Genomic DNA, 11,638 nt, shown 5'->3' on the forward strand with positions numbered 1-11,638 from the left:
CATGACTTACTGTAATATAATCACGTTGATCAAGTGTCATTATATTATACTAATTCATGCATCAATTTCTTTACATTTCTCCAGAATTTATTCATAAATTAAACTTAGATTTTACAGAAGTTTCCAATATAATGAAATACAGAAAGCACGAAGAGGTATATAATTTCGGACGAGAATATTTATGAAAATATCCTCAGAAATATCGAAGATATTGATGATGATATTTTGGAATTTCTAAGTTCGATGGTTGATGGAGAAAGATTTTTCCGCAAGATTTTAACATGACTTCGGAGCAAGATATTCTCAAAAGATTTCTACAGATCCAGGATTATCTGGATTCTTTGAATATAGGGTATGGTCCTTGTATTTGTCCTTGGTCTCCTTCATGGTTAGCTCAATCCGTTTTTCAGTTCCAACTTTTCTGAGCTTTTCCAACATATTTTTTTTTATCATTAAACTTTCGACGATTAAGGTCGTTTACGGTTGTCTACAGTTTCTGCTGCTTCATTCATCTTTTTCAATATTCAGAGTATTGATTTGTAGACTGAGTGCTGTTCAGAATTTTTGGAATAAAATACTATAATTCTAAAAGATAAATGTTATACATATAACTGTTGATGTAGATATGCTGTGCATTTTCAAAGTACTGATTGCTGATTTCCGGTAATTGGTATGGCAGTTATCGTTACAAGATGCGGATGAGTATATGATAGGGTTTCAATGAAAAATATAATGATTTATCAGAGAGGTATAAGCCAAGAAGCAACGAGGTTGCTGGTACGTCTGCTGGTAATATGGTGAAATATAAAAGAATTCTCTGCTATCAAAACGGTAATCGTATATATCAGGATTATAGTAAGGCTACTTCGAATGAAAAATCGAAGTTGACTTGCTGGAGCTGTGACAAAATTGGCTACTTTGAAAAGGGATCGCAAAGTTATTTATTTATTTATTTTTTTAATAAATGCCAAAGGATCTGACGTGGCTACGTGTTAAACTTTTACTCAGTTGCCGAGAGTTTCTCAGGTGCATAACTATATGCATAAATCTTTCCTTCCGTAGATGAAGTGCGGTTGATTCATCCTATCGATTGAGGTGTTTTCAAGAATCACGAAAGGTTTGAACACAGATTGTAATCATCAAGATACAATGAGGTTTGAAATGAAATCAAGTGGCAAACTTGAAGAATTGTTTAGTTTCATATGTTATAGTCAATATTTTAATTCATTTTAATTGTCCAATATTATTAGTCCACAGTCGATAGTCCACAGTTGACAGTCCAATAATTCATATATAGTTTAATATATAATATTCGAATTAATTAATACGTATCGTGACCCGTGTACATGTCTCAGACTCGATCACAATTCAAAGTATATATATTATTATAGAATCAACCTTAACCCTGTATAGCTAACTCCCGCATTACTGCATATAGAGTGTCTATGGTTATTCCAAATAATATATATAGATGGGTCGATATGATATGTCAAAACCTTATATACGTGTCCCGATATTTAAAGTGCGTAAAATAAATAACAGAAATTAAATGACGTTAAATAAAATTGCGAGAATATAAATTGCGATAAATAAACTGCAATAAATAAATTGCGATAATTAAATTGCGATAAATATATTGCGATAAAATAAAATGTAATACTGAATTAACAGTTAGCTAGGATCTTGTTAGCGTGGTTTCTTAACAAAATTTCATATTGTTAATTAGTCTGTTTCTAATCAATTTTTTATTGTGTCCATTATTTCTTCATTATGCCACTTGTTGAATTCTGATAGGTCAAAATCCAAATATGAAATTGAATTTGAATGAAAAATAGTTATTCTTTGGTGAACGGATACGTATATCGGTGAATGTAAGTAGGATAGTAGATGATCGTTGAATCAAATTCGAAGAATGTACAGTGTAACTTATCAATGCGAAATCCAAATATTTCTAGGGTATTGCCTACCCGTTAAAATATTTTCACCATTAACAGTTTGTACAAAAGAAATTTTTTTTTTAGTTACAATCTTTATGAAAATATACTTACATAAATATATTTTCTTCAGATATAATATAGATTTAATGAGTTATTATGATATTAAACTCATTTGATTTACCGTTAGAACTAGAATATATAATCTCTAAAACATTCAGAGATTACTTAATCGCCATGAAGAACGAAGATAATCGATGTAGAACGATACGTAGAACGATGATTATACTCGAGGTACAAAATGAGATATTGAGGAATGGATTGTTGATGGTACTGGTGCTGTTACTGATGGTACTGTTGGTGCCGGTGATGTTGCTGAAGCTGGTAAATTTTGCACCACGTTTTCCAAATTGATTACTCGAGCGTGAATTTTGTTGACTTCTTCGATTACTCCAGGATGATTGTCGGTAAGAACGAGCGAATGAATAAGACCTAGAATTTGAGATAGTATAAAATCTTGACGAGATACTATAGAAATGAGAATGAAAATGATGTTTCGGACTAGTTTGCTGGTAAGTGTGTCAGGTTCTTCGCCAAGAGGGGAATGTGCGGGATGGAAGGGGTCACCTTCTTCGCGTCTCCATTGATTAAGTCGACTACAAACTCATCAGATAAATTAAGGATGAATGATTGGTCGATTCATTCTAGTGACGCATGCATTCGGAGCTCAGGTGGATATCCATATCGAAATAGCTGTCGAAATAACTATCGGAATAGTTATCGAAATCTTAGGGACTCGAACTGGTTGAGAGGTTCATCTCGTACGATTAGATGAAGGATTTTCGATAAGAATTAGATTATAGGATGTAGTTTAGTACCCTGCAATACATAATTTACATATGTATATATAATACTAAAATCCCATAAGTTACAGAGGAATCTACGGAAGTTGTCAGACAAAGTCTACAGTAATAGATATGTTAAGATATGAATTAGCAGATACGCTAAGATACGAATTTTTGTCTATACACTATTCATGCAATTATTGCAGTAAGATGTGTCTAGACTAAGAATGATAAGCAGGTAATTTCCTAAGGATGATAAACAGATGATTCCTGACAAAAATGATAAGCAAAACTTTTGACATGCAGACACGGTCGAAGTCCAGACTTACTAATGCATCCTAACGACTATTAGGTAGACACACTAATGCAAGACCTGGTTCACTAAGACCACCGCTCTGATACCAACTGAAAGGACCCGTCCTAATCCATCCGGACAAAGTCCATATCGATTACAAATGATTCACAATAGTTGGTTACATCGCGAGGTACTTGACCTATATATGATACATTTTACAAACATTGCATTCATTTTTAAAAGACAAACTTGCTTTATAACGAAAATTGACGACATGCAAATCATTTCATAATATATTCAACTATAATTTACTAAATAATAATCTTGATGAACTCGACGACTCGAATGCAACGTCTTTTGAAATATTTCATGAATGACTCCAAGTAATATCTTTTAAATAAGCAATTGCACAGCGAAAGATTTCTTTCGTACCTGAGAATAAACATGCTTTAAAGTGTCAACCAAAAGGTTGGTGAGTTCATTAGTTTAACATAAATAATCATTTCCATCATTTTAATAGACCACAAGAATTTCATTTACAGTTCTCATAAATACGTCCCATGCATAGAGACAAAAATATCTTTCATATGGATTGAACACCTGGTAACCGACATTCACAATATGCATATAAGAATATCCCCATCATTCCGGGATCCTCCTTCGGACATGATATAAATTTCGAAGTACTAAAGCATCCGGTACTTTGGATGGGGCTTGTTGGGCCCGATAGATCTATCTTTAGGATTCGCATCAATTAGGGTGTATGTTCCCTAATTCTTAGATTACCAGACTTAATAAAAAGGGCATATTCGATTTCGATAATTCAACCATATAATGTAGTTTCGATTACTTGTGTCTATTCCGTAAAACATTTATAAAAGCGTAATGAAACTCACGCATATAAATATTGTAAAATAGTTATTAAAACATTGCATGTATTCTCAGCCCAAATATATATATATATATATATATATATATATATATATATATATATATATATATATATATATATATATATATATATATATATATATATATATATATATATATATATAAAGGGAATAATGAAACTCACGCATATAAATATTGTAAAACAGTTAATAAAGCATTTGCATGTATTCTTAGCCCCAAAAATGTAAAGAGTAAAAGGGAGCAAATGAACTCACTCAATGTATTTTGTAGTAAAAATACATATAACGATATTGAACAATGTAGGGTTGGCCTCGGATTCACGAACCTATATCATTTGTATATATATATTAAAATGAATATTCGTAATCGAACAAATATATATATTATATCCTTAAATTATATATTATGTATATATTTATCTGCTTAATATTATGTTAAGAACACCTAATTTATTATATATGAATATTTATATAAAATTTGATAATATTATTAATACATACATATATGTAATATAAATATATTCTCACATGTATCTTATTCACTTGTTATAAAATTAACAATGATAATAAAATAATTTTTAATAGAAGGATAGTTTTAATATCATGATAATTTTAGTAATACTTATAATATAAATAATAATACTAATAATACATTTAGTAATGATAATAAAAATGATAATTTTAATACAGTTGGTAAAATGATAAAAATAATATTTGTAACGATATTAGTAATTTTAATAATAATTATGGTTTTAATAGTAATTATTAGTGGCCGTATTCATAATAATACTAATAATTATAAAAGGGTACTAATACTAATATTAATGATAAATAAACAAGTTTGCGTTTTTTTTATAGAAATGATAATAATGATAATCCTAATTATAATAATATTTATACTAGTAGTTAATATAATAAAGTTACATTTTTAAATGATAGCATTTATATTGGCAACAACATTAGAAATCCTATATGATAATAATAATACTAACACTAGTAATACTTATAATAATAATATTTGTTATAATAATAATAATAATTTCTAAATAATACTGCTAATAACAATAATACTTGAATTAATAACAATAACTAATAATACTTAACAATAACAATCATAATAAATATAACAATAATAATAATGATAATAATAATAATAACAAAGGAAAACTACCTTTAAAGGATAAAAAGCTAATAAACTGCCCAAGCCGGGACTCGAACCCATGACCTCCCGCTAACCCGAACCATCTCCAAACCATCTGCTCTGTTAAGTATTTCTGATTATATTTCAACCCCAAAATATATATAACGGGTATCATTTTCACTCGAATTTCATTATCTTCTTCACCAAAATTCAATAATCAAAATGACATTTAAGATTACGATATCGATCTCTTAGTTTTGCTAAAGACTTATAAAAAATTCGTATATCATAAAATGGTATTATTTATAAGCAAAACAAATGAAAAATAAAAAAATAAAAAAAAAATAAACAGGCTGCTGCTGCTTCGCTGAGATGCAAAGAAAAAAAATGAAATCGATTTGGAGAACGTTTGGGACTAAGTTTATAACATAAAATAGATTTTAATCCCCTCCTAGAAACTATTGGTAACATCAATTTAACTCAAATCGAAAAAGAAAACTCAAATTTGGCTCAAGAATAAAAGTTGACTTTTTAACTCAATAACTTTGACTCGACAATTCGTGCTCGATATTAGGAATTAAGACTTGAGATTTTGCAGAAAGACTGAGTAAAAGATTGTTAACAAAACTGCATTATTTCTTTTTGAACTTGAATTCGAATTCGGTCGGTTGTAATTCGGGTTCATGAACAGAACACAGGACTGTGTTTTCTTTTTATTTTTTTAATTTTTTTTCTCTCTTAATTCAAGAATTTGCAGTAGCAATCTTATATAAAATGTGATGATTAATAGAAGTAGAAAGATGAATCGATTGCTTTGAAGTAGACTGGTAACGATGCTCAGACAAAAAGGACAGAACTATTCAACAAGAAAGAAAATTGAGGAAAATAATTTAACAGATAGTGAATTTAATATTCTTCGTACAAATATTGTTTTCATATTTTATATTTAATTAATATTAATAATTAATAAATATATTAATAATAATAATAATACTATTAATAATAATTATATCAATACTAATAATAGTAAATAATAGCAATGATAACAATAATTATAAAAATGATAATAATAATAATATTATTAATGTTAATAACAATAAAATGTATTATTTTTTTTCATAAATATTAATAACAACACTGATTATAATAATATTAAATAATAATAATGATATTACTATCAGATTGTGTTATTTTCTAATAATAGCTATAATGATATTAATAATACTAATGGTAATAATAATATTTCTCATAATACTACAAATAATACTAATTATAATGATATAATGACTTGGACGTATCAATTTTATATATATATATATTTTTTAAAATAATAATATACTAATATTAATATTAATAATGCAAGTAAATAATATAACATTTATATTTTAGTTTGTAATTAAATACATTAAAATTACAGTCTGGTAATCCTGTAATATTTAATAATTATATAATACATGTATATATATTTTTACATGTATCGAATGTTTAATATTTATATTAATAATTATTTATAAAGATCATATATATATATATATACACATATGTTTGTATATCTTATTATATAACGGCTTAATTATTGTATTTATTATTTTACATTTTCAATTACGATTGATGAAGTGTACATTTTAAATTCAGATTATTATATATACACATATGTTTATATTTATACATATTTATTTACACAATTATTCGTGAATCGTCGGGAATCGTATGAGGTTAAATAAATCAATGTAAATAGTTTCAAAAATTTTAAGACTCAACATTAGAAACATTTCTTATTATGTCAGAAACATTAAAAATTAAGTTTAAATTTGGTCGGAAGTTCTCGGGTCATCACAGTGGGTCTATCTCCGGATAGAGTATTAATTAGCTGACACGCTACTTGTTCAGACTCTATATTATTATGTTTATGTCCATTATGTGCAGTGACCCGAACTTTTCCATGTTTATATATATTAAATGAAATTGTTATTTACATGATTAAGTGTTTCCAACATGTTAAGCAATCAAACTTGTTAAGACTTGATTAATTGAAATAGGTTTCATATAGACAATTGACCACCCAAGTTGACCGGTGATTCACGAATGTTAAAACTTGTAAAAACTATATGATGACATATATATATATATATATATATATATATATATATATATATATATATATATATATATATATATATATATATATATATATATATATATATATTTAACATCATATTATGGTAAGTAAACATATCATTAAGTATATTAACAATGAACTACATATGTAAAAGCAAGACTACTAACTTAATGATTTTGAAACGAGACATATATGTAACGATTATCGTTGTAACGACATTTAATGTATATATATATCATATTAAGAGATATTCATACATCATATTATCATGATAATATAATAATTTAAAATCTCATTTGATATTATAAACATTGGGCTAACAACATTTAACAAGATCGATAACCTAAAGGTTTCAAAACAACACTTACATGTAACGACTAACGATGACTTAACGACTCAGTTAAAATGTATATACATGTAGTGTTTTAATATGTATTCATACACTTTTGAAAGACTTCAAGACACTTATCAAAATACTTCTACTTAACAAAAATGCTTACAATTACATCCTCGTTTAGTTTCATCAACAATTCTACTCGTATGCACCTGTATTCGTACTCGTACAATACATAGCTTTTAGATGTATGTACTATTGGTATATACACTCCAATGATCAGCTCTTAGTAGCCCATGTGAGTCACCTAACATATGTGGGAACCATCATTTGGCAACTAGCATGAAATATCTCATAAAATTACAAAAATATGAGTAATCATTCATGACTTATGTACATGAAAACAAAATTACATATCCTTTATATCTAATCCATACACCAATGACCAAAAACACCTACAAACACTTTCATTCTTCAATTTTCTTCATCTAATTGATCTCTCTCAAGTTCTATCTTCAAGTTCTAAGTGTTCTTCATAAATTCTACAAGTTCTAGTTTCATAAAATTAAGAATACTTCCAAGTTTGCTAGCTTACTTCCAATCTTGTAGAGTGATCATCCAACCTCAAGAAATCTTTCTTATTTACAGTAAGATATCTTTCTAATACAAGGTAATACTCATATTCAAACTTTGATTCAATTTCTATAACTATAACAATCTTATTTCGAGTGGAAATCTTACTTGAACTTGTTTTTCGTGTCATGATTCTGCTTCAAGAACTTTCAAGCCATCCAAGGATCCTTTAAAGCTAGATCCATTTTTCTCATTTCCAGTAGCTTTATCCAAAAAACTTGAGGTAGTAATGATGTTCATAACCTCATTCGATTCATACATATAAAGCTATCTTATTCGAAGGTTTAAACTTGTAATCACTAGAACATAGTTTAGTTAATTCTAAACTTGTTCGCAAACAAAAGTTAATCATTCTAACATGACTTTTAACACATATTCTATATCTATATGATATGCTAACTTAATGATTTAAAACCTGGAAACACGAAGAACACTGTAAAACCGGACATACGCCGTCGTAGTAACACCGCGGGCTGTTTTGGGTTAGTTAATTAAAAACTATGATAAACTTTGATTTAAAAGTTGTTCTTCTGGAAAAATGATTTTTCTTATGAACATGAAACTATATCCAAAAAGCATGATTAAACTCAAAGTGAAAGTATGTTTTCTAAAATGGTCATGTAGACGTCGTTCTTTCGACTGAAATGACTACCTTTACAAAAATGACTTGTAACTTATATTTCCGATTATAAACCTATACTTTTTCTGTTTAGATTCATAAAATAGAGTTCAATATTTCCGATTATAAAATTATACTTTTTCTGTAAATATATTTTGAACATACTTTGATATATATGTACATATTTGTTATAGGTTCGTGAATTGACCAGTGGCCAAGTCTTACTTCCCGACGAAGTAAAAATCTGTGAAAGTGAGTTATAGTCCCACTTTTAAAATCTAATATTTTTGGGATGAGAATACATGCAGGTTTTATAAATGATTTACAAAATAGACACAAGTACGTGAAACTACATTCTATGGTTGAATTATCGAAATCGAATATGCCCCTTTTTTTAAGTCTGGTAATCTAAGAATTAGGGAACAGACACCCTAGTTGACGCGAATCCTAAAGATAGATCTATTGAGCCTAACAAACCCCATCCAAAGTACTGGATGCTTTAGTACTTCGAAATTTATATCATATCCGAAGGATGTCCCGGAATGATGGGGATATTCTTATATATGCATCTTGTTAATGTCGGTTACCAGGTGTTCACCATATGAATGATTTTTATCTCTATGTATGGGATGTATATTGAAATATGAAATCTTGTGGTCTATTGTTACGATTTGATATATATAGGTTAAACCTATAACTCACCAACATTTTTGTTGACGTTTAAAGCATGTTTATTCTCAGGTGAATATTAAGAGCTTCCGCTGTTTCATACTAAAATAAGGACAAGATTTGGAGTCCATGTTTGTATGATATTATGTAAAAACTGCATTCAAGAAACATATGTCGATGTAATATATTTCTATTGTAAACCATTATGTAATGGTCGTGTGTAAACAGTATATTTTAGATTATCATTATTTGATAATCTACGTAATGCTTTTGAAACCTTTATTGATAAAATAAAGGTTATGGTTGTTTTAAAAATGAATGCAGTCTTTGAAAAACGTCTCATATAGAGGTCAAAACCTCGCAACGAAATCAATTAATATGGAACGTTTATAATCAATATGAACGGGACATTTCAGTTGGTATCCGAGCGTTGGTCTTAGAGAACCAGAATTTTGAATTAGTGTGTCTTATCGAGTTTGTTAGGATGCATTAGTGAGTCTGGACTTCGACCGTGTTTACTTGAAAAATGATTGCTTAACAAATTTTGTTGGAAACTATATATTTTTAACATGTGAATATTATGTGATATATTAATCTCTTAACGTGTTTGATATTATGTGATAGATCCTCTAGAACAAGTCCCATTGATTCACCTAATAATAATGAAGAGTCAAATGTAAATTGGAATGATTCGTGGACTAATTCACAAGTTCCCGAAGAGGAACCGGAAGAAGAGTCAGAACCGGAAGAAGAATCGGAACTGGAAGAAGAATCGGAACCGGAAGAAGAAATAGAATGAGTGGGGGAAATAATAAAACGGTTAAGTAGAAGAAAATCCTCAACCAACCGACCAAAGTTAATTATGGTCAATGGTGTTTCCGCCAAGGAAGCAAAGTATTGGGAGGATTACCAATTCTCCGATGAATCTGATCTCGACAAGGATTCCGATGATGTTATAGAAATTACCCCAACTGAATTTAAAAAGGCAAAAGAGAACAATAAGGGAAAGGGCATAAAAATAGAGAAATCTGATTCTAACCCCGATAAACTTTATATGTATCGTTAAAAGTTGTAACATCCGGGAACCTCTAAACCACCAGGTTTTTCTAGACCAATGTGGAAAACGATGGCTCGTATTAGGGGAACATCATATATCCCTAAAAACTTAGCAAAAAGAACCAAGTTCGAAAAAAGAAGAAACGAGTGAGTCGGAATAAGATAGAATTTGAAATTGGAGAGATGGTCATGCTTAAGGTTGCACCTTGAAAAGGCGTTGTTCGATTTGGTAAACGAGGTAAATTAAATCCAAGATATATTGGACCATTCAAGATTATTGATCGTGTCGGACCAGTAGCTTACCGACTTGAGTTACCTCAACAACTCACGGCTGTACATAACACTTTCCACGTCTCGAATTTGAAGAAATGTTTTGCTAAAGAAGATCTCACTATTCCGTTAGACGAAATTGAAATCAACGAAAAACTTCAATTCATCGAAGAACCTGTCGAAATAATGGATAGTGAGGTTAAAAGACTTAAATAAAACAAGATACCAATTGTTAAGGTTCGATGGAATGCTCGTAGAGGACCCAAGTTCACCTGGGAATGAGAAGATTAGATGAAGAAGAAATACCCGCACTTATTTCCAGAAGATACGTCAACACCTCCAACTGCTTAAAATTTCGGGACGAAATTTATTTAACGGGTAGGTACTGTAGTGACCCGAACTTTTCCATGTTTATATATATTAAATGAAATTGTTATTTACATGATTAAGTGTTTCCAACATGTTAAGCAATCAAACTTGTTAAGACTTGATTAATTGAAATAGGTTTCATATAGACAATTGACCACCCAAGTTGACCGGTGATTCACGAACGTTAAAACTTGTAAAAACTATATGATGACATATATATATATATGGATATATATATATATAGTTAACATGATATTATGATAATTAAAAATACATTTAAGTATATTAACAATGAACTACATATGTAAAAGCAAGACTACTAACTTAATGATTTTGAAACGAGACATATATGTAACGATTATCGTTGTAACGACATTTAATGTATATATATCATATTAAGAGATATTCATACATCATATTATCATGATAATATAATAATTTAA

This window comes from Rutidosis leptorrhynchoides, chromosome 1, assembly GCF_046630445.1.
Source record: "Rutidosis leptorrhynchoides isolate AG116_Rl617_1_P2 chromosome 1, CSIRO_AGI_Rlap_v1, whole genome shotgun sequence".
Taxonomy (NCBI): domain Eukaryota; kingdom Viridiplantae; phylum Streptophyta; class Magnoliopsida; order Asterales; family Asteraceae; genus Rutidosis; species Rutidosis leptorrhynchoides.